Consider the following 26,400-nt stretch of genomic DNA (forward strand, 5'->3'; position numbering starts at 1 on the left):
TGCAAAAAGTAAAAATGTTGGAGAAGTACCTTTTTTATTGTCTGTATGAGTAACATTAGATTCTGATAAAATTGCACTTTTAATTGGATGATTTGGCATTGGACTCTGGCTAACTGTGCAGTGTGCCTGTGGGATTAAGGTGGGGCAGTGTGCTCATGTCTGTATGTGAACTGATATAGGGAATTTATTTTTGTCATGCAAAGCTGTTCGCTTAGGTGGGCTAGGTGCTGGGGCAAATGCCTTTCCTCTAGTAGCTGGGTAGAAGAAATCTGGAAATCTTGCCACCAAACAGCTGTAGATGCTGAAATGAACAGAGCTTTCAAAATTGAGTTTGTTGCATGCTTGGTGAGGGTGGTGTAGAGGAACTGGGGTGTATCTGATCTTGGTTAAAGGCTTATCTCACTGCAGGGATCATCACAGTGTGAGACCAGAGAAAATGCTGGGAACTATTTGTGCTAGCTCCTTCCCTAATGTAACCCTCAGTTCGTCTAGCTAGCCGCTTAATCTAAGAGGAAGACAGCCCCCGGCCTGGCCAAACTTGAGAAATCTTGTTTGGGTGGATGCTCTGTGATGTGTACCCCTGTTACAAATCAGTACTCCGAAATAACAAACAGTACACAATGTGCAACTGAACGATTGAGCTTTTTAATCCTTAATTTGAATATAGGTTAGTAAAGAAATGATAAAAGAAAAAGGGCCCATTCACATGAAACAGTCTAATGCGCACCTTCGAGCTCACGTTTCTGTCCATTCGTTCCCTGTCGACCTCCTCCGAGCGTCATCGACTCCTGGACCCTCCAAGTCCATCCGGTGGTCTACCAACTCTCTCCACTTGCGTCTTCTCTCTTCATCTCTCGCCGACAAAAGGCCATGAAATCCTTTCTCTCAGACCCACAAGAAAGAATAACATGCCTCTCATTGGAATATATGCCATCCAAAGCCCCTGTTATCTCTAGTTATAACCCAAACATTACTGCCACAGAGAAACTATTACATTAGCAGTGAAACATTACAGAGTGCTGCACTAAACTTACAGCGGTCATGTAATCGACGAACACCCACATCTCAGATGGATGTGGGTGAACCAGCTCTTGTGGGAAACCCATGGAACCACAGGGAGAACGTACTAATTCCACACAGTGCCTGAGATCAGGCACGAACCTGGGTCAATGGAACTGTGAGACAGAGGTTCTACTGCATCACTGTGCTACACACAATTACACTTGAAGAAGTATTGGGATTTCTGGTTGTTGCTATTTGTAGGAGATTGCCCAGTGCAGAATGCTTGGCTGGGCTATGTTAAAATTAGACTAAAACCCGAAGCAGTTTGCAATGCTCTGAGATTTTCAGTTATTCATGTACGGGATGTGGGCATCGCCAGCTAAGCCAGCATTTACTGCCCATCACTAGTTGCCCTTGAGAAGGTGGCAGGTGCTCTGTAAATGCAGCAGTGCCTCTAGTTCAGGGGTCGGCAACCCGCGGCTCCGGAGCCGCATGCGACTCTTTCATCTCTGTGCTGCGGCTCCCTGTGGCTTTGGAAAATAAATGACGAGTATTTAATTAAAATGTATTTTATGTTAGTTTATTAGTTTTTGAAATGTAATTCTAAATCTGAAGATTATGGTGATCTTGTACAATCTAAATAAAACGTTGTGGCGACCCATTTCCTGGCACATCCGAACCGGCTCACAATTAGCCAGCGTTCCGGCTAAGGGAGATAACCGATGGGGGTTTGTGAGTACGTGTCTTTTGGAGCAACCGCGCCCACGCGGGGGGGGGCGGGTTGAGGGAGGCTTAAAAGCAAGGCTGTTTAGTTCGAATAAAGTTATCTTTGACTGCAGTTTACCGACTCCGTGTCGTTATTTTAGCGCTGCGTGTAGCACACCGCTACAACGTGTTTTTTATCGCTATTAATATATGTCACCACTGCCAATGCCTGACACCCGCCAGTGCGCGATTTCTTTTAATTTTTCGATCCAAGGTAGGCTAACTATGGAGTAACCTTCAACCCAACGTCTTTTTTTCGGAGTTCAAAATGTTTTTGTTGCATGCAGAAATGTAGTTTCGTTTTCTCTGCAGGAGTTCATCGATTTCATAAATGCAACACATTATAGTTTGTTTATACATAGCATAAAGGCAAAAAAAACGTTGTATGCAGTGTTATTTCATTTTAAATGTCAAACGGGTTTTGTGGCTCCCAGTGTTTTCTGTGGGAAACGGGTCAATATGGCTCTTTCAGTGGTAAAGGTTGCTGACCCCTGCTCTAGTTAAAGCATAAGGAGCGAGAGAAACCTGCCCACAGCTTCCACTTGGGGAAGTGTGCTGTTTCGAGCACAGGGTTGCAGGTTCACTGCGAGCCAACACTTCAGAGGCTCAAGAGTGGTTGGCTTAAATTCAACTGACCATTGTACTAGTTACTCGCGTCCCAGAGCCCACCGTCAATGAGATCAGAAAGTGCTGGAAGTACTTAGCAGGTCAGGCAGCAAAGGAGTACTCAAACAGTATTTTTGCTTCTATTTTTCGTATTCCTGTCTTCATCTGAGGCTGCGCCTGGTGCAGTTCGATCTGCTGCACAGTAGATTGCACTTCTGTGTGAGGGATTCAGACACTGCTAATGAGTGGTTCTGAGGAGTCATGTAGACTGTATGGTCACAAGTTATAGTAAGGCTCTGGGACAGGTCCCAAAACGTCGACAGTGGAAGGATCTCGGCCTGAGACGTCGACAGCGCTTCTCCCTATAGATGCTGCCTGGCCTGCTGTGTTCCAGCAGCATTTTGTGTGTTCTTTGAATTTCCAGCATCTGCAGATTTCCTCGTGTTCGCTCTGTCCATTCATCATTAGATAGTGAGGTGTCTGCATCCTTCACAGAGCAATAAATTTTCTCCGAGCTATGCAGTTGAAGGTCCTGAGTCAATTCGTACTCTCGACCATTCACTGATGCTGGGAACTTCTGTGGGGGCATACCCTGAAGAGCTTGAGGATGCCTCTGGTTGCAGAAGACAGGGAAATTTTGGTTGGCTGTTGCTCTGTGCTGGGTCTTAGTCCACAGCACCGGCCTGGAAGAGCTGCTGGTGAATACAATTCTTGCCTCACCTGACAGCCCCTTGTCCCCACACTACCCCTGCACTGAATGGACTGTCCCAGACCCCGTCCCTCTACTTGTCGGCTCGCCACAAGTTTTGAAAGGCATCCTTTCAGATGCCTGCCCAGATTAATGTCCCCTCCTGCCGCTCCCCCCCCCCCCAGCATGCTGTCCTCAAACTGCACCCAGCCCTCCAGTCCTCTATCAGGTCCGTGGCTAAACTCCTGGAGGAGGGAGGCTGAGGACTGGCTTGATAGAGGTGTACAAAATCAAGTGTGGTATAGATTGGGCGGACAGTAGCAAATATTTTCCCCGTGGCATGGGTAATACAACCAAGAGGACATAGGTATAAGATAGAGGAGATGCAAGGAGGAATTCTTTTTACCTAGAGTGTGGAATGTACTGCCTGAGATAGTGGTGGAGGCAGAGACTCTCGCCAACATTTAACAAAGTTGATAGCTGGGATTTGTAAAGACCAGGGGTTCCCAACCTTTTTTATGTCATAGACCCCTCCCATTAACCGAGGGGTCCACGGACCCCTGAGCCCCTGGTATAGATAGCTGCTCGATGTCTAGCGCTGACATGGTGGGCCAGTGGGCCTAATCTTTGATGTTTGACACTCAACTCTTTGTGTACCAAGCAGCTGGTTTTTGTGTGACAGTGCTCTAGTGACTGGTGATCTTTCATTCAGCCCTCTCCATCACTCGGGGGGTTGTGAATGACGAAGTACGTGCAAAGTCCAAGGATGTCAACCACAACAAAGGCACTAAAAACCGAATCCTCAGCCTTCCTGAGTTATTCCTGTGGAGGAAGGTGAGAGTTACAGAGTTGGTTTGGCTTTGGTGCAATTGCCCCTCATTCTCTGGAACTTTAAAGACCAGAGACCCAAGTCTATCCTTGTACAGCAAACCCCCCCCCTCCCCCCCCATCCTTGGAGCCAAGCTGGTGACTTTTTGTTGCCCTGCTTTGAGGTGACAACCAAGATATTAAAGCTATTCAAGTGCACCCTTTAGGTTGCTGACAATGTAGTTCTTAAATTTGTCTTCAATATCACCATTGTTCTGGTCCAGCTACATGGATGCCACAGCCAGAAAAAAACGCACACAAACACCTCTACTTTCTCAGAAGGTGAGGGAAATCTGGCATGTTCCCAGTGACTTTTACCAAGTTTTATCGTTGCACTGTAGAAAGCATAGTATCCCAATGCATCACATGTTGGTATGGGGGTACGCTGTCCAAGACTGTGAGAAATTGCAGAGAGGTGTGGACGTGGCCTATTCCATCATGAAAGCCAGCCTCTCCTTGATTGACTCTGTCTACACATTCCGCTGCCTCAGAGAAACAGCTGATGTAATCACGGATGCCTGAATCACTCCCTCTTCTCCCTTCTCCCGTCAGGCAGAAGGTACCAAAGCCCTAGAGCTCAAACCATCAGACACGAGGACAGCTTATGTTCTACTGTTATCAGAGTCTTGAATGGACTCCTCATATGCTAAGGGATGAAATTCCAATCCTTCCTTAATAAGAGTTAAGGAATTAATCCAGACAAGAGGAATTGGTATAGTTAGGCATGATGGTTGGCACAGAGACTGTGGGCCGAAGGGCCAATTTCTATTTTGAACAATTCTAACTCTATAACTTGCAATCTACCTCATTATTCTTCATGTATATTTTTAATCCACCTATTCTACACCTTCTTTGAGACACTATATTCTGCCTCTGTTTTCCCTTTTATGCCTCCGTATAATTATATATGGCATGATCTGTCTGTACGGCATACAAAACATTAAACTTTTCACTATATCTCAGTACATGTGAGGGTAATCAACCAATGGCAATGTCGGGTAAATCAACAAGAAAAATTAGAATGATTGGAGCGAATGAATAAACTAAGAACATCTGGCACATCCTGGGGGTGTGCTGAGATGTTTTGCAGCTGGGGAGAAGTATTTAGTGTCTGGGTTTCACACTTGTGCCTGAAGTGGGACGTGAACTCTGTGCCCGTGCCTTGGATGAAGTTGATGTCTGAGACATTCACGTTTTTTGCAACGTTTCCTCCTACTCTTCCCCTTGGTGAAGAAGGTTGAAAGATGTAACTAGCTTGAGGAGGTTGGTTCCATGTGCCCGTTTCCATCACGTCGAGTCATTAGAGTTACATCTATTTGTTGGCCGTACACGGAGTTCTCAAGAATGTTCTCTGACTTGATTAAAAAAAAAGGTGACTGATGGAAATATTCAGTAGGGCAGGCGACATCCGTGTGGAAGTGAAATTGAGTTAACACTTCAGTTTGAGACGATTCGGTGGGACTGTGAATAGATGAAGTGTGGGGTGCAGAGGGGAGGGTCAAAAGAGAAGATGTGGGTTAGAGTGCAGGTCAGGTTTGTTTAAAGAAGGTGATGGTACTGCGGGCAAAATGCTCTCTGGCTGGCTGTGTGCGTGTGTGTGTGCCACTAGCACAGACTCCAAGCACGTGCTCTCGAAGGCTGACTTTGCTATAATTATGATGAGCAGCAGAGTGAGGCTTTGCCATGTTTTAGTTGCTGGCTGTGTTAGGGGTGCACATTTTATTTAAATTATTGTGGTTGATCTTTGTGTTGTTACAGCAACCTCCATCACTACCATTTTTCTAACATGTACGAAGGAATTGATTGCTGTGAGAATTGAACTGAAATGGTTTAAATTTAATGTTAGTGCTAGTTTTGCATCATTGTGCATATGTGAATGTCTGCTTATCAATGAGAAAGAAGATCGTACTGATTTTTGCATTGAGTACAGACTGCTGAGAAGCTGAGTGCTCATGGTGAGAATGTCTACAGGAAGGGGATGATGTGCTTCAGACTCCAGCTTTTCCCTGCCGCTTTCGGGAATTGTATTCCACTGCTTTGTAGCGGTTTTGGAGTGGCTGATGGAAACGTTTTGGGAACGATTCCTTGCCTTTGTGGTTGCACAGTTGTTTTAGTGTGGAACGTATCCAATTTGTCTGTGGCCTTTCAGAAGCTTGGGACCTTTAAGCTCCAGTTATGGGCAGTGAAATACTTTTGAGACTGCAGATTTGAAAACTTGGCACCAATTCACATAGGTCAGGGCTGCACAAACTGAATTGAGCTAATGGCCAAATTATTTCAGTGGTGTCGCTGGAGTGTACTTACAACTTGCCAAGGAAACTTCTCTGTGACTTTTTGCAGTGGTGTGTGGAATCTTTTGCACCAAGGTAGCAGGGTGATCTGCCAGGTAGTACGCTCTCTTTCACCACAGTATTCTCATCCCTGTCTTTGGCATTGGCTTAAGTTTGATGAACTGTGGAGGCTTGCAACGTGTGGAAGTGTTTGTGACCCTAGACTGCTATTCCAGGGAAAATGCTTGAACTTAACCCTGGAACTTTAGCTCCATTTGGAATAAAAGCCTGCAAATTGAAAGACTGTTCCTCTGCAAGGGAGACACAAAACCCATTTGGATCACTGATGTGTGTGAGGAAAGGGAGCCGCTGTCTCCTGGGGTATATGTAACACCAGTAATATACCCTGCAGTTGACTGTTAACTCTGTGATTGGCCCACCCAATTATGAATGACCTGATTTACAGAAATATGATTTTATGCTTCTATATGAAATATGAATTTCCCATTCATTTTTGAAGCCTTTTTTCAAACAAATTAAAATGCTTCATGGTATTCTTTAATAACTATGTACTCCATTAGTTTAATTGTGCTAATGTTAGGGTGAACATTCAATGAAATTAAGTGGTTTCTGTGTGATGTGCTGAGTCAATATTTTTTAAGGATGTAACTGGTAGAACAAACACATGAAAATAATGTGTGTGTTGTATTTGAGACGGACTTCGATAAAGGCTTGTGTAAGAGATTAGTGTGCAAATTTAAAACCCATGGGCTTGAGGATAATATACTGGATTGAAAATTGATCGATAAAGAGGAGGATTAAATTGTTTTTTCTGGAGCTGGCAGGCAGTGACTTTAGAATAACGTAGGGATCAATGGAGGATTTGAACTTAATATTCTTGAGGTGGCTAGTGATGTGAGACAAAGTGGTATCTTGGGTTGTGAAGAGAAACAGAAAGTAAGAGAATAAAATGTTATTTCTTACATCCAAGGGAGTAAAAATCTTTATCTTGTGTCTCCGTTGCAATGTACAAGCAATAAGGAGAGTAAATGCGGGAGGATATTGCCCAAACACTAAGATTGTACACGTAATTGTTTTGTATACATGTATGTACAGTTAGATATGCAATCAGATCAATGTGTGTTGATCAATCTGATGGCCTGGTGGAAGAAGCTGTCAAAACCTGTTGGACCTGGCCTTAATGCTGTGGTACCATTTTCCAGATGGTGGCAGCTGGAACAGTTTGTGGTTGGGGTGGCTGGAGCCCCTGATAATCCTCTGGGCATCTGCTGCTGTAACTGCCCTGAATAGAGGAAAGCTCACACCCACAGATGCGCTGGGCAACGAATAGTGAGTGTTTGGGGATATATCCTTATACAGCTGACCCTGAAAGTAAACGTGCAGATGAGTCCAAATACTTGAGAAATGCCATTGGTACGTTAGCTGTTATTCTGCGAAGATCTGAAGACTGGAGCAAGGGTGTCCTTTTGCAGTTATATATGACTTTTAAAGACCACACCTGAGTGCATATAGACTCCTTACCTGAAAATGAATGTAGTTGTCACAGAAGGTGTGAAGCAAAGGTTCACCCGATCCTTTGGATAGTGGGACTGCCAAATGAGGAGAGGTTGAGTCTGCATTCAGGGGAGTGTGAAGGATGAGAGAAGATATCAATGATATACATAAGTCCTGAGAGGCCCTGTGAAGCTAGGTGGGTTTCCCTGGTTTGTAGTGCTAAGAACGAGGGGTCACAGTCGGAGGGCACAGGACTGAGATGAGAGATTTCTTCGCCCGGTGATTGGGGAACCTGTACAATTCTCCACAGCATTGAACATTTTAAAGAAGAAAATGGATATATTTCTAGACAGAGGGTATGAGGGGGAATGAGAGAGTATGGGAATATAGTATTGAGATATCAGTAGGGCTGATTGGCCTACTCTGCCAGTTCTAAACAGATGCCATTTCTAAAGCAGTTGCATTGTGTTTGCAATGTGTAGTACCCTCAAACTCCAGACTGGAGAGATTAGCAGTATTGGTTGTGTGGGGAGATGCAATAGCAGGCTTGGGAAAGGAGGTGGGAGTGGTCAGAGAGGCCACAATGTTCTACAGCTGGCCGATACAGACCACTGCCTGGTTTTCACTGAACCTTGAATTGTTACATTATTGGCACCACAGTTGTAATAATTACTGCAGACTGGATGGAAAAGGAAACATTTAGGGTGGAAAATTTAACCCAACAAACCATTGCAAGTTTGTGTATGGTTGCTGATGACCAATACTCACTACTCACTTGTCATTGTTTGTGCATCGCACATTTTCCATTATAATTCCCTGTGCCTACATTATACAGTGTCCCAGCTCCCTGCTTTACACTGCATGGAAAAAAAAATGAACCATGTATTGTTATGTTTCCTAACTTCAGAAATGAATCAACAGAAAAATACGGGAGCCCAGGAAAATGTGTCTACTTCATTTTACTTTAATGAGACGTGCATGTATGATGTGGTAGTGTAATAACGTATGCTGTTCATGTACTTCGTACATATAGCCTGGAATGAATTATGTAAGCAACAAAGAATGCTTAATCAAGCAATATATTTCCAAGATTATTGAAATATGAACTAGTTGAGTGGTATTGCAGCAACAACTTGGCACTCAACGTCAGAAAGACAAAAGAGCTGATTGTGGACTTCAGAAGGGGTAAGTCGAGGAAACACAAACCAGTCCTTATCGAGGGATCAGAGGTAGAGAGAGTGAGCAATTTCAAATTCCTGGGTGTCAATATCTCCGAGCATCTAACCTAGTCTCAGTGTATTGATGCAGCTATAAAGATGGCAAGGTAGTGGTAGATGGCTATGTTTCATTAGGAGTTTGGGGAGATTTGGTTTATCACGTAAAACACTCAAAAACTTCTACAGTTATACCATGGAGAGCATTCTGGCTGGCTGCATCACCGTCTGGTATGGGGGGGAGGGGGGCTACTGTACAGGATCGAACAAAACTGCAGAGAGCTGTAAAATTAGTCAGCTCCATCATGGGCACTAGCACGTACAGTTTCCAAAACACCTTCAAGGAGTGATGCTTCAGAAAGGAAGCGTCCATTATGAAGGAACCCCACTACCCAGGACATGCCTTCTTCTCATTATTACCTTCAGGAAGGCGTGCAGAAGCCTAAAGACTCAACGATTCGGGAACAGCTTCTTCCCCGCTGCCATCCAATTTCTAAATGGACTTTAAACCCATGAACACTACCTCACTTTTTTAAAAAAAATTTCTGCTTTTGCACTAATTTCAATCTAACTATTTAATATACATACATATACTTGCTGTAATTCAGATTTCTTCTATATTTATCTTGTATTGCATTGTACTACTGTCACAAAGTTCACAACATATTCCGGTGATATTAAACCTGATACTGAAATATGAAATACACTACATATATAGCACGAAAAATTTAACCTAACCATTGTATGCCAGCATTCATCCTCTATTTGAGTCTGTGCAATTAAGTCTTATCAGCGTCACCCTCTGTTCCTTTCTCCCCCATGAGCTTGTCCAGCCTCCCCTTGAATGAATCAAGCCAGTTCAATAGCTTTCAGTGCGTACATTTAATGTCAGAGGAATGTATACAATGTACATCCTGAAATTCTTTTTCTTCACAAACATCCACAAAAACAGAGGAGCGCCCCCCAAAAAAATGACAGTTGTATGTTAGAACCCCAAAGCCACCCCCCCCAGCTTCCCCCTCCCATGCACAAGCAGTGCAAGGCAACATTGCCCCCCCCACAGCAAACAAGCATCAGCACCCCCCCCCCCCCCCCCAATGAGCACTCAAGCGAGCAGTAAAGCATCAATAAAGACACAGACTTGCAGGACACCAAAGACAACTCGTTCTATAGACTGACTTTTCTTTGGGTATAGAAGTTTCTTTTGGATTTGCAGGCATACAAGCGTTAGAGTGGTTAGTGAGCTGCTCATCCCCTAGCTGTCTCAACATTTGATGTAACGGTGGCTGCTCTGATTCTAACCTCAACCCTGCATTCCTGTCTACCCCTGGTAACCTTTCAACCTCCTTGCTTCACAGGAATCTACCTCGCAGAAATATTCACCAACTCGGGTGTTACCCGGCCACAGTAATAAGAGATTGGGCAGGCTAGTGCTTCATTCTTTGCGGTATGAGTGGCCAGATACTCTGAGAGTTGGTGTGTTTCTTCTGCCATCTTTGCTGGACTTCTATATTTCCCTAACCTTTATTGTCCAGGGGTGGGAGGGGGAGGCTACATTGGAACCAGGTTGGTAACAGACCTTTGTACCATGGATGTATAGGAAAAAAACGCCCTGCGGATTGGAGATAACGTGTTGTGCATCAATGGCCCATTCTAGTGGTGGGTTTTTGACTAAGCCACCATCTCCACCACATTTCCACTGAGGCATTTATCAGCAGGTGTCTTCCCACCCATACCTTCAGGATAGTTTGCCCAGGGTAGCACCTCTTCTGGGTGTTTACAGTCAAGCCACTACAGCAACTGATGGAGCAAGAACTGGACTTGTATAAGTGAGGTTCATTCACTGAAGAAATGGAATAGCTTTTGCTAAACTTTTCTCTGATATTTTCTTGTATTTGTGGCAAGGTTGTCACTTCTCAGCCAGAAGGATCTGAGGTAAGAATTTCTTTCGGCACAGTGCAGAGGAATTGTACTGATGCAGGTGCTGCTTTTCAGATTAAGTATCATATCAGGGCCTGCTGGTGCTCTTGGGAGGGTACCTGGGGAAGAGGGCACTCCCAGGTGTGTTTATTAGCTCTCAGCCTGTTTTTAATGGAGTTAAGGAAGATTGGGGGGAGGGGTGGAATCTCATTTGAAACCCATCAGATGGTGAAAGGCCTGGATAGAGTGAACGTGGAGAGGCTACAGACTCTGAAGAAGGGGACATCTCTTTCAAACTGAGATGAGGAGGAACTTCTTCAGACGGAGGGTGTTGAACTTGTGGAACTGATTGCCACAGAAGGCAGTGGGTGGAACAAAGACAGACATTAAACCCACCCAACACATCTTGGCACCTGAATTATACCTTAGCTCAATTAATCATCCACAGCTTTCTCTTGATCTCTGGATGCCCTCCTGAAACAAAAGTCTACTGTTCTCAACCTGGAAGATGCTAATTTATCTCTGACTGCAGCAGCTTTCTACAAGGGAGGAAAGGGGAGCAAGTGTGAAAGAAAAGGTTTCCGGATTTTTGCTGCTTTTGTGTCAGGAAGTACTTCCCTATTTTTGAAGCAGGCCCTTCTTGCTCTGGATCCTTAATCGGAGTGATGACTTTCCCTGCATTAACACTGTTGAATCTCCTGATTACGTTAAGTTTTGAGGAGTGATTCTCGCTGTGCCCTCTGACAGAGATTGATGTTATTGGTTTAAGTCATCCTTGGGGGACTTTGCCACAAAAACCTGGGTTGAGACAAAGTGGCAGTGCTTCAGAATCAGGTTTATCATCACCAGCATGTGACGTGAAATTTGTTAACTTAGCAGCAGCGGTTCAATGTGATACATAATCTAGCAGAGAGAAAAAAATAATAAAACTTAATAATAAATAAACAAGTAAATCATTTATGTATATATTGAACAGATGATTAAAAATGTGCAAAAACAGAAATGCTGTATATTTAAAAAAGTGAGGTAGTGTCCATGGTTTCAATGTCCATTTAGGAATCGGATGGCAGAGGGGAAGAAGCTGTTCCTGAATCGCTGAGTGTGTGCCTTTAGGCTTCTGTACCTCCTACCTGATGGTAACAGTGCAAAAAGGGCAGATGCTGCCTTTCTGAGACACCCCTCCCTAATCTCAATCAGGATCGTGGGAAAGATGATGTTAAATGCCGAGCTATAGTCGATGAACAGCATCCTGACGTAGGTGTTTCTGTTGTTTAGGTGGTTGATGCACTTTTGCAGAGCACATTAAACCAAGGCCCTGACCCTGTGGATGCAAAAGAGTCCATGAGGAGCAGCAGAATTTTCCCTGCAATATTATCCTGGGCAAGAGTAGATCCTTGGGGTATCCAATCAAATCATTGTCACCTTGTAGCTATTGTGCACGCTGTGTGTTGCGGTGTATTACCACGCGGTGTACAGCGCTTTGGGAAGTCTGCAAGTGGAGAAGAAAGGTTCTCTGTAAATGCGGATCTTTGTTGCTGCAGGTCTTTGGACTCTTGTCTGGGGAAGATGATCAAAAGCAAGTTTACACTAGCGGCAGTGAATGTGGATTTGCTTTGCCTGGATTTTAACTTTATCTTTTACTTTGATCTGTGCAAGTGGTGATTGTTAACAGGCTGAGGAGTTAATCGACTACCCTTGTGCAAGAGCCCAATGTGTGCCGTGAAGGGAATGATTTGCTATGCCATGGTCAATGTCTAACATTTGATGTATGACTTATTAGTGGTTTTACTTGCAGCTTTCAGTTCTCCTTGGACTGAACACCTTGTTCAGAACACGACGAATGCTTATGTGAGAATGATGTTCTTGGACTACAGTTCAGCATTCAACACCATCGTTCATCCAGGCTCGACAAGAAGCTCAGAGACCTTGGCCTTGACCCTACCTTGTGCAGCTGAATCCTGGACTTCCTGTCAGATCACCAGCAGGTTGTAAGAGTGGGCTCCTCACCTCCACCCCTCTGACCCTCAATACAGGAGCCCCTCAGGGCTGCGTAATGAGTCCCCTCCTTTACTCCCTGTTTACCCGTGACTATGTCGCCACCCACAGCTCCAATCTGCTAATTAAATTTGCCAATGGCACTACATTGATTGGCCTAATCTCAAATAATAATGAATCAGCCTACAGGGAAGAAGTCATCTCTCTGATGCAGTGGTGTCAAGAAAACAACCTCTCCCTCAATGTCACAGAAACAAAGGAGCTGGTTGTGGATTATAGAGGAATGGAGATGGGCTAACTCTTGTAGATATCAATGGATCTGTGGTTGAGAGGGTAAACAGCTTCAAGTTCCTCAGCATTTACATCACTGAGCACCTCATGTGGTCTGTACACAGCAGCTGTGTGGTGAAAAAGGCACAACAGCACCTCTTTCACCTCAGGCGGTTGAGGAAGTTTGGTGTGGACCCCCAAATTCTAAGAACTTTCTACAGGGGCACAATTGAGAGCATCCTGACTGGCTGCATCACTGCCTGGTATGGGAACTGTACCTCCCTTAATCACAGGATTCTGCAGAGAGTGGTGCGGACAGCCCAGCACATCTATAGTTGTGAACTTCCCATGGTTCAGGACAGTTACAAGGACAGGTGTGTGAAAAGGATGTGTAGGATCATTGGGGACCCGAGTCATCCCAACCACAATCTATTCCAGCTGCTACCATCCGGGAAGCAGTACCGCAGCAAAAAAGCCAGGACCAACAGGCTCCGGGACAGCTTCTTCCACCAGGCCATCAGACTGATGAACTCACGCTGATTTGAGTGAATTCTGTTACATTGACTGTTCTATTTATTATAAATTATTATGATTGCACATTGCACATTTAGATGAAGATGTAACATAAAGATTTTTACTCCTCATGTATGTGAAGGATGTAAGAAATAAAGTCAATTCAGTTCAATAATTTCCAGCCCAACACTCTCTCGTGTTGCCCACTCATGCCTGTGGTGTGCTGGTCTGGATCATGTGGTCGTACTCCTGACTCACTGAGACTCCTTCCGATTGAAGGTAGGAGTTACTGTGAAGCTCATTCTCTGTGGAGGTGAGGTTCCAGTTGAGGATGATGGATTACGTGCTGAGGAAAGAAACCTCAAGGTGTCATAGGATTATCAGAAGAGTCGTGCAGTGCAGAACCAGCTCCTGCCACCCAGCGTGGCTGTGTCGACCATCAGTAATCCTATTGGCCAGCGCTTGACCCATAGCCTTCCATTAGTTGACAAGTCAAGTGCTTATACAGACACTGAAATACTGTGAGAGAGTACCAGCCTCCACTTTCCACCCAGGCAGTGTGTTCTAGATTCCAGTTACCGGATGGTGAAGACATGTCTTTTTCAGATCCCCTCTAAAGGCCACCACCCATCCCCCCCATACCTCCCCAGAACCTGTGCCTTCAGATTATGGACATCTATGTGTGGGGAGAGGTTTCCTTGTTGTAGAGGTGTATAAACGCAGAGCTTGAAACAACCTGTCCAAACCGATATTCTGTTCAGAAGGTTTAGTGGAAGTACGATGTGCTCTTGATCCTGGGTAAACGTGGGATGTTGTGACTGTGGATTGGATTTGTGATGGAGAACGTCAAGTTGGTTTACGTGATGGGGGAGGTGTGGCTGACATTGGTGGTGCTGTCCTGGATGTGTGTAAGTAAATACCTAGGGCTGCCCTGTGAGTTTGCACGTGTCCACCTGGTGTGTTAACATTGTTAGATGAGGATGGAGTGAGGTCTCCTCCAGTGTTTCAGTGGGATGGGTGCCTGCCCGAGCTGGATGCATGCAGGTCTGATTTACCGGCACAATTACTGATAGGTTGTCGGGCCAGTTCTGCTGACACCCTCGTGGCTGTTGTACTCGGGTTTGTGTTTGTTGCAGCTTGGGGTGTGGGAGCTGATTTCACCCTCTACTCCACTAAAGGCAGAGAATGTTGGAAATATTCAGCAGGTCAGGCAGCATCTGTGGAGAGGGGTACAGGGTTTGCAAGCACAAGAAAATCTGCGGATGTTGGAGGAAATCCAAATCAACAACACAAAATGCTGGAGGGACTCACCGGGCCAGACAGCACTGATTGATGAGAGTAAGCAGTCGATGTTTCGGGCTGAGACCCTTCACCAGGACCTGATGAAGGATCTTGGCCTGAAATATCAAATCTTTACTCTTTTACATAGATGCTGCCTGGCCTGGGACCTTTCTTCAGAAGTGGGAACCTTAGTATTGAGAAGCAAAGAAGATAAGGGGAAGGATGGGAAGAAGAAAGAAACTGTGTGGTTTATACAAACCTCAAGTAAATCACACATTTGACGAAGTCCCACATAGGAAACTGTTTTAAAATATTAGGACCCACGTCTGCACAGGTACATGTATACATCGGTGCAGTAAAAATCTTATAGTGACATCACAGGAATATAATGTCACATACATGAACAAAACAGAAGTCCAAGTAGTTATTATACTGCTGTACTGAGGTAGTGATTAGGGTGTGGCAGGTTGGTTTGAGAACCAAATGATTGAAGGTATGCAGCTGATTCTGTACCTGGTGGGGGAGATCTCTGCATGTTGCCTTCTGGAGGCAGTGCATCATGTTGGTAGTACTGGGGAGGGATGTGCCCTGCTGTCTTGGTTTGAGAACAGTAAGATTCTGACAGCAGTGAGAAAGGACATTGTCACCCCCCAGCCTCCCCACCATCAATTCCTTTGCCACTCTGATTGACGAGTAGCTGAAGCTAACCATCTACATAAATACCCTGCCCCCAAAGCACAGCGAGTAACTCACCTCCTGACACCCCGGTGACTTTTCACCTTTCACAAGGCACGAGGCATGGATCATGATGGAACCAACTACAAAATGCACTGCATTTACTCACCCAGGCTGCTCCAAACCCTTTGCCTTCACCGCCAAGAAACACAAGGGTCGCAGATACACAGGAACACCGGCGTCTGTAGGTTCCCCTTAAAACTGCACGGTTTCCTGGCTTGGAAATATATTGCTGGTCTAAAGCAAGGAATTAGCTCACAACAGTGCATCCTTACTGGAGCGACTGTGCTGGTTCAAGAAGACATCTCTTGGTGGGCAAATTTGGAAGGGCAGTAAATGCTGGCTTTCCCAATGATGCCAAGTTCCAAATAATAATAAAAAAAATCTGTGCATAGTGAGGAAGGGGAACGTGACCGATTAGAGAGGATTGGGGAAGCAAGAGTGCCCAGCCCAGGGACAGGAAAGGATTTTAAATGTAGTGTGAGTGTGAGTGTGTGTGTGTGTGTGTGTGTGTGTGTGTGTGTGTGTGTGTGCGCGCGCCGATCAGTACACACTGAGACCAGATCATGGGCAGGTGAAGGGTGGGGGCAAAGATGGGTTGAGATACAGAGCCATGCAGATTTTGTTGCCCTGCAGAGATGTCAGCCAACCAGTTAGTGGGAGGGACGGACGATGAATGCGTGGTGTTGTCTGGTGAAGCCAGCTGCCAACTACCTCAATATGCTAACAGTCCTGCAGCCCTTTGTATCCAAGCAATTTCATCTGCTTTCAATAAAAACTGATCCTATAATTGTGGAGAATTTTAATCATGACTGCAGCCAGCTAGCCCCTTAATTACAAGCAGTAAAAGGTGCCCACAGAGCCCGTGCTTGAACCCTTGTGAGGGAGGAGTGTTTACATTCCACACATGCCTTCGGAAATACCTACTTTAGTGACGGAGGTGAAGTGGACAATATCTGAACTGGGCTGCGGATCTAGGGGGTCATGAGTCTGCTTTGTGTGGGATCATCTGCAAGGATTGAGGAACTTTGGCAAAAGGAGCAAAACTTTGCAGCTGCTCCATCATTCAGTGTGGCTGTCTCCGATTACCTTCCTGCCCAATTCCCATTGATCCTGGTTCCACTTTCCAGGAATTTATCCACCTTCAATGTGGCTGCACTCAGGAGTTGAGCATCTCCAGCTCTCAGCAACACAGTCTCTCCTCTCTCACCCTGACTCAAAGTCCTCTGCTCATTCCTGTCATTCCCTCTCACAACGATTACTCACTGAGATCACTGCACCTCTCCTAAACTCCAGCAGCTGTGGACCAGTCTCCCTCAACTCCTCCTTCCCAGGAGCCAGACTGGCGAATCTACGCAGCACCAGCCTTGTGACAAGTAAATCTTGCATTAGCTTGATCCACCACAATTGAGGTGTGTTCTCCGGAACAGCTTATCTGCAGGGGAGAGACAGAGATATAAAAAAAAAAGCAGGTCTCTCAGGACTTTGCATTCATTTGTGTGCTCTGATGCTGAAATCATGTCTTCGACTGCAGAATTTGTGGTGGTGCGGGACTGCGCTCACCTTCCTACAACAAAAGCCAGCCACCATTTTCTCTCCTTGGACTTTAACGTTTAACTTCGTTCTTTGCGTGAGTGTGGACACCAAGTCCTCTCTTCATTGTTTTCTCACCATTTTTGAGGAAACATTCTACCTTTCTCCCATTCCTCCTGGTGTGAATAATATTTGACCAGGTGATGTAAGATCGGCCACCTTCTCAGCCACTTCCACATTCTCTGCTCCCTTTGCACAGCTTCTTTCCAACCTGGCATTGCACCTCAAATAAGTTACACTCTGAAGAGCAGGGAGAGATTAAAATTGTCCTGTGACCTAGACACCATCCATGAATGATATTAACCCCCTACTTTGCACATGGTGCAGTGTTATTTACAACCGAGATGGATTTGGGAGTAGGTGCACATGTCCCGAAACAGTAATGTGCCAGAGACTGGTTGACAGAGGTCAGGTGGCCCACTGCTACGTGAGCTGTTCTCTAAAGCTGTGAGCGTAGCAAGAGGATTAGGCTGGGCTTTGAACTCGCTGAGTGAGGTTGGGATACAGGTGGAAGTGAGTACTTGTGACTTTGGATTGAAATATTTGAAGTAAATTCCTAAGCGAGTTACAGTGTAATACTGCCGTCTGGTCCATCTCACCCTAGCTAGTTGCATTTCCCATGTTTTCCCTGTATCCCTCTAAATCTTTATCCATTTTAAATATTGATATTGAACTTGCCTTAGCCACTTCCTCTGGCAATGGTGGTGATGAGGAAGGCAAATCGGACCAGCTTGGTCAGCATGGATGAAACGGGACCAGATTTGCGTCAATATTGGGTCTGCTGTATTCTGAGGATGTTGCAGTTCTCTCCCGTCAACAAACAGCCTTTGGAGTGTGTTCATCCTGTATAACATTGGAACAGATTTACACAGAAGTAGAGTCACCAGGCAAGCTGTTTCTGCAGGTGAATAAACCAGTGATATTGATGTTTTGTAAGATAAAATATGGAACTGATAAATGGGGAGAAGGATTTGCCCTGATTGTATCCACTGTATATACTCTGAACAATGTGTACTTTTGGAAAACAATGTTGACCTGGTCTCCAGAAGGAACTCTGTCAAAGTAGTGTTAAGAGAAAACCCGAAGGTTTCAGGTCAATCTCTTTTAACGGAACATTGCTTTCCACAGACATTGCTCTATCTGCTTGGTTGTTTCCATCATTTTCTCTTTTATACTGCGCCTTTCACCACTGGTTCTATCTTTGCACCAAATGATGCGGGTGAAACCCTCACCGAGGTAGTGGATTACTGACGGGCAAGCTGCATTGCCTGTTTGATGCGATGTTAAGCTAAGCTTCTGTGTAACCCCCGACCTGCACCCTACTGGCATATCTTGTTGAAAACAGACTTGGATACACAGCGTCATTCCTTTCCTCCGTCTCTCTCCGGGAGCTTGGAAGTCTAACACCATAGCTGTCTCGGACCACGTGGCTGCAGATGGTATTGTCCTACAAGCAATACGGAAATTGCAAATCTGGGGAGTAAGTTCCATTGGGGGCAACTTGTACAGGCAGTTCACAATTTGTGTGTGAATTCTGCTCCTGAAACTGTTTATAATTCAGAAATGTCCATTTTCTCAAGTAACCCATATCCTATTGTTCTACACACCCTTGCTATAGTTTCATTTCATTCAACGTTCACCCTAATGTTACCCAAAATTAACTAATAGAATATATCCTGATGAAGGGTCTCGGCCCAAAACATGGTTATTCCCATCTATAGATGCTGCCTGACCTGCTGAGCTCCTCCAGCACATTGTGTGTATTGCTCTAGATTTCCAGCATCTGCAGTACCTCTTGAGTTTCTAATGGGATATAAACTGTATCCAGTCATTAATGAATACAATTCAACATATTATTACTGACAAGAAAATTGCTTTAAAAATCTATGGGAGAACTTGTATAAATTTGGAAGTCAGGCCATTTGTCTCCTAGGGAGCTCCTGTACCAGGGACAGAACAGTGACTCTAAGACTTCCAATGTATGTACGTGCAAGGGAGTCTTGTTTACTTCACTCTCTTCTCTTCGTATCAGAAAGCTATCTGTTCAGTGTTATTTTGGTTGCTGGCATTCTTCTTTAGAGTGAGACAGAAACTGATCATGTTCTATTGGCTTAAAATATCTTTGGAATTAATCATTTGAGATCCTTTCAGCATTCTAGGCTGATCTTTGGACAACTTTACTAACTCTGTCGCTTGATCTCTTGCCTTGAACTGTCATATCGCCCAAACTAGTTCTGTGGGCTATCCTCCGGTCTCCTCCCTTCTCCCTTGCTCAAAGCTAACTCAAACAGGGTGGACTTTGATTCTTGCTGAAACAGCTTTTTATCACTCCTGTACAAGAAATGGAAATTAAACTGTCCTGTGACAGTTTAGTTGTCCTCTCAGGGTTGCCTGTAACACCGTACTGGAGTCCAATCAGATTGGCAAGTGACATTAAAGAAAGCTGCACAATGCTGCCAGACTTCTCACAACACGTGACCATCTCTGCCAAGTATCAACTGACTGTCAGTTTTGTATTAATTTTGCTCTCCCAGAGTCAGCTTGTTATTTTTGCTGTTTTTCTGTCCATATCAGAATCAGGTTTAGTATCACTGGCATCTTCCTATAATGTTGAGAGTGTGTCTTCAGGCTCCAGTACCACTTCCCCTATGGAAGCAATGAGAAGAGGGCATGGCATGTCCTGGGGGGGTGGGGTCGAGAATGATGGATGCCACCTTTTTAAGGGGTTGCCTTTCGAAGATGTCGTTGGTGCTGGAGAGGCGAGTGCCTATGAGAAGCTGGCTGAGTTTGCAACTTTCTACAGTTTTTTCGGATCCTATGCAGTGGCCCCTCCATACCAGGAGGTGATGTAACAAGTTAGAATGCTCTCCGTGGCACATTTTACAGAACTTTGCAAGAGTCTTTGGTGACAAGTCTCTTCAAAGTCCTAGTGAAATATAGCTGCTGTCATGCCTTCTTTGTAATTACATCAATACGCTGGGCCCACGATAGATCTTTAGAGGATCCACACCAGGTTTAATCTCACCGGCATATGTCATGAAATGTGGTCTTTTGTGGCAGCAGTGCATTGCAATACATGATAGTAAAAAGTATCAATTACAATAGGAAGTCTATATGTGTATGTAGATATCTATAAATTTTTAAAATATGTAGTGCAAAGAGAGAGTGGAAAAACTGAGGTAGTGTTCATGGGTTCATTGTCTATTCAGAAATTTGATGTCAGAGGGGAAGAAGCTGTTCTTGAATTGTTGAGTGTGTGTTTTCAGACGCCAGTACTCCTCCTTGGTGGTAGCAATATGAAGAGGACGTGTCCTGGGTCATGGAGCTTTATAACGTTTTGCAGCTTGTTTCGATCCTGTGCAGTGGTCCCTCCATTCCAGATGATGCTGCAATCAGTTAGTGCTCTCCACGGTACACTTGCGGAAATTTGCGAGCGTCTTTGGTGATGTACCAGCTCTCCTCAACCTGCTATAGCTGCTGTTGTGCTTTCTTTGTAGTTGCGTCAATATATTGGGCCGGGGCAGATCCTCAGACGTTGACACCCCAAAACGTGAAACTCTTCACCTTTTCCACTTCTGATCCCTCAGTGACGCCTGGTTTGTGTTCTCCTTTCTGGTCCATAATCAATTGAGTGCAACGATATTGCTGCAACACCACTCAACCAGCAGATCTACCTCCCTCCTGTACGCCTCCTTGTCACCATGTGAAATTCTGCCAACAAGAGTTGTGTCATTGGCAAATTTGTAGATGCATTTGAGCTGTCTCTAGCCATTCAGCTGGGGGAGGGAGGTACAGAGGCCCGGGTTAAGGAGCTTGTTGATTAGAACTGAGGGTATGATTGTGTTGAATGCTGAGCAGAGTCAATTAACAGCAGCTTAATGTAGGTATCCAGGTGATCCAAGCTTGAGTGGAGAACCAGTGAGATCGCAGCTGCTGTAGACTTATTGTGGTAGAGAGCAAACTGCAGTTGTTCCAGGCCCTTACTTCAGCAGGATTTGGTTCTAGCCATGACCAGCCTCTCAAAGCAATGTAGGTCAGCCTCCTCCTCTTGGCCACTGGTACGATTGTTGTACTTTTGTAGCAGGTGGGGGCCTCGAACTGCAGGAGTGAGAGATTGAAGATGCCAGTTGGTTGGCATGGATTTTCAGTGCCCTACCAGGCACAACATCAGGAGCTGATGCCTACAATGCATCACCCTCGTGAAAGGTTTTCTGATGTCGGCCTCTGAGACAGAGATCACAGGGTCACCAGATGCTGCAAGGATTCGCACAGGCGCAGTTTTATTCTCACTTTCAAAGCGAGCATGAAAGGTGTTGATCTTGCCTGGGGGTGAAGCATCACAGTCATTCACGATGTTGGGTTTCACCTTGCAGGAAGTAACGTCCTAGAAAATCTGACAGAGTTGACACGCATCCGATTCCATCTCTGACTTCAATTGGAATTGGTTTTTTACTCTTAAAACAGCCTTCCATAGGTCTTACCTGGACGACTTGTACAGCTGTGGATCACCAGTCCTGATTACGTGAGATCTAGCCCTCAGCAGACTACGAATCTCCTGGTTCATCCACAGTTTCGGTCGGTCTCGAAGGCGCACACTCATCCACACAGGCCTTGATGAAGTTGGTGAGGATGGTGTATTCATTCAGATTTGATGATGAATTCCTGAGTATTGTCTAGCCCACTGACTCAGAGAAGTCCTGTAAGTGCCCCTCCACTCCCCTTAACCATACCTTCTTGGATCTCACCGCTGGTGCTGTGGTCTTTTGCCTTTGCCCATACACTGGGAATGGAAGTACAGCCAGGTGATTGGATTTCCTCTGTAAATATCCTCAGTGACTGAACTTCCATAGACGTCTTGGGTGGACAGTTCCAAATATTTTCTTTCCTCTGGGCAAAGAAAACTCTTCCAACTCTGGCCTGAATCAGCAACCCAATATTTTGGGGTTGTGAGCCCTTGTTTTAGACATTACAGCCAGGGGGAAAAAAATCAACCGCACTTTGTGCATCAAATAGTTTGTTAATGTGATTGCCTTCAATTCTTTTAAACTGTGTGTGTGTGTGTGTGTGTGTCTGTGTGTGTGTGTGTGTGTGTGTCTGTGTGTGTGTGTGTCTGTGTGTGTCTGTGTGTGTGTGTGTGTGTCTGTGTGTGTGTGTGTGTGTGTGTGTGTGTGTGTGTGTGTGTGTGTGTGTCTGTGTGAGTGTGTGTGTGTTTGATAGTGTGATTGTACTGTCTGTAATTTCTACCTCAAATGATAGGGCCTCGCATGTTGATTCCTCTACACATCAGGCCAACTCCTTAACTGTAACCATTAACAACAACGGACAACACCATCTCACCTTTAAAATCTGTCAACAGGAACACTGAGTCGACGTCATGACCACCTTTAATCCACGTGTCGGTAAACTGACGGGGAACCTCTGTTACACCCAGAGTAAAGCAGAATGTGACTTCTTTGAGGTGTTGCAGTGCCAATCTGAAGCGGTGACCGCTGAGTGTGTCCTGCGGAAAGGACGAAGTTACACCCAACTTTAACTGTGATCAGTCTGACAAAGTGGCTATGTTGAATCCGACTTCTACGATCTGCCTCCATCTACCGGTTAGTTGCGTTTGAGTTTGGAAAATTCCAAAAGGGATTTTGTTCTTTCAAACCGCCTGACCACTGTGCTTTGCTTTGCAGTCTCTGTGACGGTCAGGCTGCAGAAATCAGCAGCTGCTTGGCTGTGGTGTGCACTTGTGTTTGTTGAAGGCTGAGGTGCACCTGCTTTTGTTCCCTGACACAAAGTGGATCATGTGTTGTTGCTGAGAACTGGATGTAGTATTGGCCAAACTGGCAGCACCTCCTGTGTCATAAACCTCGAGGAAGTTAAACTTGGGAACGCTAGAGCTGCTAAATGGAAAATAGAACTATCCTGTCGCCCTCTGACTAAGATGGATACTGGATGATAATGGAGTCATTGCTTAAACCTAATGGTCATGGAAATTTACAGCCTTTCAATTCTTCATCAAAACAATCATAGAATACAGCACAGGAACAGGCCCTTCAGCCCACAGTGTCTGTGCCATCCACGATGCCAGATTGAACTGAATCTCTTTTGCCTGTGTGTAATCCATATTCCTCCATTCCCTGCTTGTTCACGTGTCTGTCTAAAAGCCTCCTAAACACCACTGTTGTTATCTAGAAATGCCCACAATTGACAATAAGACTGGTGTGATAACCCTTGTGGGCTGCCGTGATGTGAAACGTAATGACTTGTGTTAATGGTTTTCCAAACTTACCTGACTGCTTGGTCCCAAGCAAGACGTGGCCCTCTGAACCAGTCGTGACTGGAAAGGAGCTGCACGTCTCCGAGTCTGGCCCTTTGGCCCCGTGCTTGATTATTGTAATGTCTACTCTTCATGCACTCAGCTGTGGGTGTGTCCGCCGGTTTAGGAACTACGTTGTGCTCGGTGCTTACACGGCCATAACTTGGGTGCTGTTGAAGTTAATTTTATCGCAGCTTTGGAGCCAGCAGGAAATCGGATATAAAAAGCTGGAGATGTAGTGAGAGCGGAAGTAATACGTTAACATTCTCCGTGATATGAGGTGCTGAAGTGACCAGGCATGACAGGTGAAACAGATAATGCCAGAGTTTGAGGTGATTCATTTTTGTTCAACAAATAAAGGGAGTAAAAAGTGATAGCAGGAGCAGAGTAACTGGTAACTGTGAGTGTGCAAATCTTTGGCCGGTTCAGAAGACTGGTACAGTATTTCAGATTTTTTTGGGCAGAGAGGGTGGGATGAGTTGCTGTGGGAACTCGGTGGATCAGGTAGAACCCGTGGGGGAAGTGGACAGTTGACGTTTTGGGTCGAGGTCTGGATGAAGGGTTTTAATTCAAAAAGACACTTCAAAAGATTCAAGATATTTATTATTGTAGTCTGTATGCGGTGTACAACCCCGCGGTTCGTCTTCCCCACAGAAAACAAAGAAGAACCATGGAACCAACACGCTCAAAGGAAAACATCAAACCCCACTACCCCCACGCGCAAAAGAAAAACTGAGCAAGCGGTAACAAAAACCCAGCAAAAACACAGTATAAAACACAAAAGGCATGTTTCAGTACAGTTCAGCTTAGTGTTCATTATCTGCAGGCCATTTTCCTCCACAAATGCTGCCTGACCTGCCTGATTTCTGCTCTGGATTCCCGCATCCGCAGTCGTCATATTGCTATTGTTGGGTTTATAATTGGAGACAAAAGAATAAAAAAGAAATGGAGGAATGTTAATATTTCCTCTAACTCTGGGTGGACATCTGCTGGGGTATTGCGTTCCACTCCAGAGGCCAGAATATTGACATGTGTCAGACTAGAATGGTGGCAAGGGTGGAAGACTAGTTCATCAGAGGAAACGGTATCTCTTTGAATAGCAGAGCAATCTGTGAAGCTGTACCTGCAATGTTGTAAATAGTGGCCGACATGTACCTTAACTCCACTACCCATCCAGCTTCCTTGTCCCTCTCTGTCCCAAGCTTTAAATTGCTGTTTTGCGTTCCTTGTTCCCTCTCCCTTTCCTTTGATTTTTAAAAAGATGTTTCCCTGATTTCTGCAGCATACTTCTTGATTTTGTTCCTTAACTCCCAGCTTTGATTTTGTGATCCTTTGAAGGCGCCTACTTGGAAATAGTTTCCTGTCAATCTGGAGGACCTCTGTTGTTCGGGGTTGACCATGGATGTTCCGACCTAGCTGACTACATTCAGTCAATTCCCAAACCAATGTGCAAGCCAGGGCAGTACAATATGGAGAGCAAGCTGTTGCCCATGCACCAGGCTGCCCCTCTCCACACAGCTGATGAATCCAATGGACTGATACGTTTTGGCAGCATTGAACTCAGCATAGGACCACCTCAGGGATGCCAGCTTCAGATTTTTCCCTCGGGATTTACTCCCGAAGCCTTTCCTGTGAGTGGGTGTAGCGGCAAGGCAGTGGAGGTTTGAGATCGGAGCTTTCCTTCTCCAAAATGATCTGCTGACCACGGCTGACGAGTCCCACCTGGAGCGATTGGTTTACCCACCTTTGCCCCTTCTGTCAGTAGAAACGGTTTTGCTGGGCTTAGTAGCAAAACCACACATGAAATCCCGGAGCAAACACGAGGAAATCTGCAGATGCTGGAAATTCAAACAACAACACACACAAAATGCCGGTGGAACACAGCAGGCCAGGCAGCATCTATAGGGAGAAGCACTATCGACGTTTCGGGCCGAGACCCTTCATCAGGACTCATGAAATCCTGGAGCTGGACGTGGTTGTCAGAGACATTTAGTAGGCTGTGGGAGCTTACCCCCACTACCCCCAACTCCTGGCTATGACAACCTTAAAGAACCTTTTCCATCACACAGCAGAAAGACTGTAGGAGTCCACATGCACATAAGCAAACTCACTGTTGACTTCAAAGCCACTTCTCTTGGACATTCCGCTAATCACCGTAAACACATCAGATCAGTCACCTCCTCCAGGGAACATCTTATCAACACAAACTTTCCTCATAATTTAATCTACCCTTCTGTTGGTGCCCTGATTACGCTCCAAATGGAGTCTAACCAGACGTTTTGACACCCAAACACAACTTGCAACATTTCATGAGCTGTTTTATGTCGTTCCACAAGCTTTGAGTTCTCCTAAAGATTGTAAATAAATAGATTCCTGTTGCAGTGAAAGTGTTGATGAAGGATAGGTTCCTCTTCCTTGCTCCTTCACAGAGTGAAGAAACTCTTGAGTGATTCCCATCCCTGTCAGGCCAGCCAATTCCGGGTGAAGTTGTCATTCACTGTACTCTCCCTGCTTCTCTGCCTGAAGCAGTAGAGCTTGGTGACTTAACCATCAGAAGAGAAAAATGCCAAGTGTCCACGCTGTAACTCTCTAGGACTCAGGATTTAAGCTTCAGCTTTTCTTTTCAAGAAGGACCCAAAGAATCAATCATATTGCGAAGAAAGCTGTTAACCTCAAAACCACTTCCCTTGGCCGTTCATTTTCACTGAATGCAAGAGTAATCTAAATCCCTTGAGCTTACCCGATTTGGTGTTTCAGCCCAGACCTATGAATGCTTTGACATTTTCCGGATGATTTCGTAAAATCCTATCTCCAAGTGTTTTGTGCCCTCCGTTGGCTATCAGACATGTCGATCACCAGGAT

At 45.2% G+C, this 26,400-nt stretch overlaps 1 protein-coding gene and 2 long non-coding RNA genes across 12 annotated transcripts in view; 2 read left to right on the forward strand and 1 right to left on the reverse strand.

Annotated features, from left to right (window-relative positions):
• LOC132393113 (protein Shroom2-like) overlaps positions 1–26,400 on the forward strand; it is a 241,546-nt gene that overhangs the window by 49,255 nt on the left and 165,891 nt on the right. The window lies entirely within an intron of this gene.
• LOC132393118 (uncharacterized) lies at positions 11,639–22,700 on the reverse strand. The gene is made up of 3 exons (XR_009511755.1): positions 22,572–22,700; positions 16,908–18,077; positions 11,639–11,750 (listed from the first exon to the last, which is right to left on the reverse strand). It is a non-coding gene; the product is annotated as an uncharacterized LOC132393118 (long non-coding RNA).
• The window catches only part of LOC132393117 (uncharacterized), a 38,671-nt gene continuing 24,239 nt past the window's right edge, over positions 11,969–26,400 (forward strand). Inside the window, exon 1 of the long non-coding RNA XR_009511754.1 lies at positions 11,969–11,983. This is a non-coding gene — a long non-coding RNA (uncharacterized LOC132393117). The remainder of the gene's footprint in view (positions 11,984–26,400) is intronic.

This window comes from Hypanus sabinus, chromosome 4 (assembly GCF_030144855.1).
Source record: "Hypanus sabinus isolate sHypSab1 chromosome 4, sHypSab1.hap1, whole genome shotgun sequence".
NCBI lineage: Eukaryota > Metazoa > Chordata > Chondrichthyes > Myliobatiformes > Dasyatidae > Hypanus > Hypanus sabinus.